We start from the raw sequence: 4,207 nt of genomic DNA, 5'->3' as shown, positions 1-4,207 counted from the left end.
AGAGGAATGTCAAAATGGATTCAAACTCTTTATTACCTTGCACTAATAGAGTAACAAGGGTCATCCAAAGAGAACCTAACATAACACAAAAATATATCAAGCATCACATCATGAGGGAAGCACATTGCGAACAAGAAAACAGACAAAAGAGAGCCCACAACATGAATGAGGCTAGTCAATAAAATCATCCACCTCCCAATCTTGCTTAACATCTTTTAGGGATGGTGGACAAGATGCAAGAGGAGACATAATGAGAATGATAAATGGAGCTATTTCAAGTTCCAAATGAGGACCATGATCTAATGATGAATTACTTTGTTTGTCACTAGGAGCTAGGATTAATATTTTAAAAAAAATGTGAAGATAACTCATGATTAATCTCAATAAGCTCATACATATCATTGGAATCATTAGGATCATCAACATTATCATTATTATCATCATCCATATCATCATCTAAATTAATCATAATAGGATCTTTGACATGAAAAGAGGTTGAACCATCATTTTTCTTGAGCATTTTTAACTTAGGTGATTTGAGTTTAACTTCCTCCCTAGGGTTAGATGAAGCTGGACAAATGGGACCAAGTCAACATTTGGTGTCTTTGAGGAGGAAAGGGTTTGGGAAGAAAGCTCATGAGACTTAGCACAACGTCTTTGTTAGTTTTCTCTCGCACAACGTCTTTATCAACGTTCTTTCGCACAACAATTCCTTTTAGTTTTAGTCAAGATTTGTGAAGTTTGAGGATCAACTACCATAGGCTTATTTTATTACCTTATATGGGGAGGAACATAAGAAACTCCAATAGGTTGAGAGACACATGATGCAAAGTGCTTTCCTTGATAGGATGTACGAGATGGGAATGTGACATATATAGGAGGAATAGGAGTAGGAAGAAGACTAGGTCCAGGATGAGGAAGAAGAATATCCATGGGTGCAGGGTCTCTTGGTTTACTTAAGGCCATTATCATCTCAATTTTTCATTTTTGGTAAGATAAGAAAAGGATGCGATTTCAAGGCTTTAAAGGCTCAGGTTGTTTAGGCCAAAAGTAATCAAGAGTGAAATTTCTAGGCTTCACTAGGGGTTGGTAAAGGCTATGATTAATCATTATAAAAGTATTATTATGAGGGAATTTCAAAAAATTATAAATTGTAGAAGGGATAGTTTTCATGGAAGAGAGCCAAGGATGTCCCAACTTCACATGAAATTGATTCGATGTAGGAATAATAGAAAAGGTGACATCTAAGCACTTAGTACCAACCTCACCAGAAAGAGTAATAGAACTAATAGTAGGGCAAGAAAATCCATCATACACCTTAACCATAACATCAAATTTATTATATGTTACTTGAAGCAATTGTTGAGTAAAATGATGTCCTTCAATAATCACATTCACCATACATGCCAGATCAATGAGAACCCCTCATGAGAGCTTGTCTTTGATCTCCGCACTAATATATAATGGGTAATCAGGTGCAACAATGGACCTCCACATTGAGCTAACTCTCGTTCCTCTATTTGATGTGATTGGTGGGCCGAAGATGGATGCCAATGGGGATCCTACCAGTGATGCTAAAAATGGTGGTGCTCCAGTTTCTACCATTGGGGTTACAACGTCCTCTGCTGCGGATCAGGCAGACCGTGGCTTGGTGTTTGCGGCTGTTCCTCTGTGCAACTCCTTGGCTTTTAAGGTGTCTGCTGACACTGAAAAGGAGATCATCCATAACTCCTTTGTGTTTGGGTCTCATGGACCGATTTGCAGGTTTCAGGGCTTTTTGCCAAGCCTTCCTCAACTGCACACTTGGATTTCCCAAAACTGGGAACCGATCTTAAAGGGTACTATTAACATTTATCCTTTAGCCAAGGGTTTTTTTATTGCTAAATTTGAACAAGCAGAGGATAGATCAAAAATTTTAGGTAACAATCCTTTCTACTGGGAGGATAAATTACTATTGATGACTAAACCCTGGTTCTCAAATTTTAACCCATCCATTAATTCATTTAACAAGATTCCTATTTGGGTTAGGCTCCCTAACCTCCCCCTTCATCTATGGACCGACTCTCTGCTAGAGGAAGTCGGGGAGGCTTTAGAAGACTTCCTAATGATTGATAAGGATTCTTACTATATTTATCATTCTACTTATGCTTGGATTTTGGTTGATACTGATGTTTCTAAAGGGCTCCCAGCTAAGATAAAGATTGACTCTTCTTTGGGATCTTGGGTCCAATCGCTCGACTATGAGGGCATCCCCTTCAAATGTTGAAATTGCTTCCATACTGGGCATGTCACTGCACAGTGTGAGTCAGATAAAAAGAAAAAAAAAATCATTTCTTGGTGGAAGGGTGCCTCTTCTGAACGCTACTTTGTTCGAAAGAAATGCTTCTCCCAAGTGGTTGCTCAGGTTCCTTAGGCTGATGATGTTGATGGTAATGTGCCTTAGGCTGCTACCCCTACTATGGCCCTTGTAAATGGAATTTCTTCTGTTGCTTCGCCTCAGGTGTGTGTGGATACTTCTTGTGGTGGTGGCGTCCTAGTTGATCGGTTGAAGGATGTTGGATGCTCTTCAATGGTGGATGACCCTCCTGCTTCCCAGATTGTTGCTGGATCTTTATCTTGTCCTTCTGATACTCAGATTTCTGTTGTGCCTGCCTCTCTTGATGATGCCATTGTTCCTTCTATTGGTGGGAGCTCCTCTATTCTGGACTCGTCTTCTTGGAAAAGCACTGCTGCTAGGGTTGAGGAGGGATGAATTACCATTAAAGGTAAGAAATCTAAATTGTCCCAGTCCTCTTTTGATATGACCCTTCGCTCCCACAAGTGTAGATCAATTCCTTGATCTATCTTGGTTGGGTTAGGGCTGCTTGCTGGTCTTTGGATTTTGCAACTTGTTGTTTCTTGTTGGGGGTCCTTCTTGCGCTGTCCCCTATCTTTTATATGGTTTTTCCCTGTCTCTTTTTTGTACAATATCATTGGGTGGACTTTCAGGTTTATCTTAAGGTTCAAGTTTCAGGTCCTTCCAAAACCTGTTCTGTAAAGGGTTTCAGGTCCCTTCAAAACCTGTTTTCCCTTAATAAAAAACAATAGTCTCACTAGGATCAAAGGTAATGTATGGGTATTTTGTAGGATTAGGTTTGTCAATGAGGTTCACAACATTATTAGATTCTAGGTCAAGGTCATTCAGGGAGAAGGCAAGTGGTTCAGGCTCAACAACATTAGTAGAATGAGAAGGCAATAGATTGGTAAAGATTTGGAGGTTCCTGATCAGGAGCTGTCCTCTTCTGCTTGATTTTCTTTTTCTTACAAAGCTTTGCAATATGTCCAAACTCTTGACAGTTATAGCATTTCACATTTACATTGAAAGATGAATCTTTAAAACTAATGTAGGACACCGGTTTACTCTTCCTACATTCAAAACTCCTATGACCAAATCCATTGCACTAATAACAGACAAGATTCATATCCCAAAGTGCATTAAATGGATTTCTACTTTCGTAACTCAAAGTGGGCTTATTTGTTAATCTACAGTTAGCTAACCTATGTCTAAATTTGTTGCACTGGTAATAATAACTACGAAAGTTTGGAACATACCGGTTAGGTTGCCTTGGTCTTGCAAATGTCTGTCTCATTGGGGGTCTTCCTTTCATGTTGCTAACTCTAGTGAATCCTTCATGATAATCCCTTGCATTTCTCCTAAGATCCACATTTTGGTATATTGAGTGTGGCCTCTGGTTCATTGATTGTGTATACTGGTTTGTGTGGCGGTTTCTAACAACTTCTGCATAAGTCTTCTTACCGATATCTTTGCTTACTATGAATGCTTTTTTCTCTTCACCTTCACTTGAAGAAGTGAACTATATCTCCTTACTGGATGTATCTTTGCTGTTTGAACTTTGTCCTTCTTCAAATCCTAAGCCACTAGTATCTTTAGATTGCTTCTGTTTTCTCAACATCTTGTCCAAGGCTTCTGTGCTACCCTCATATTTTCTTCTCTTTTTTAGTTTATCCTTACTCTTTTCAAGCTCCTTTTTGAGCTTCACTATTTTTAATTCTTGATCTTGATGCTCATTTTCCTTCTTTATCAGATTAGAGGATGTAACTTCACATATCCTCTTGGCTTCTTCCAACTAGAGTTTTAAGTTAGAGATAACTTGATTGGACTTGTCTAGGGTTTTCTTCTGCAACAACAAGCTTGACTTTCTTTAGT

This window comes from Cryptomeria japonica, chromosome 10 (assembly GCF_030272615.1).
Source record: "Cryptomeria japonica chromosome 10, Sugi_1.0, whole genome shotgun sequence".
Lineage (NCBI taxonomy): Eukaryota > Viridiplantae > Streptophyta > Pinopsida > Cupressales > Cupressaceae > Cryptomeria > Cryptomeria japonica.
This window is presented reverse-complemented; position numbering follows the sequence as displayed.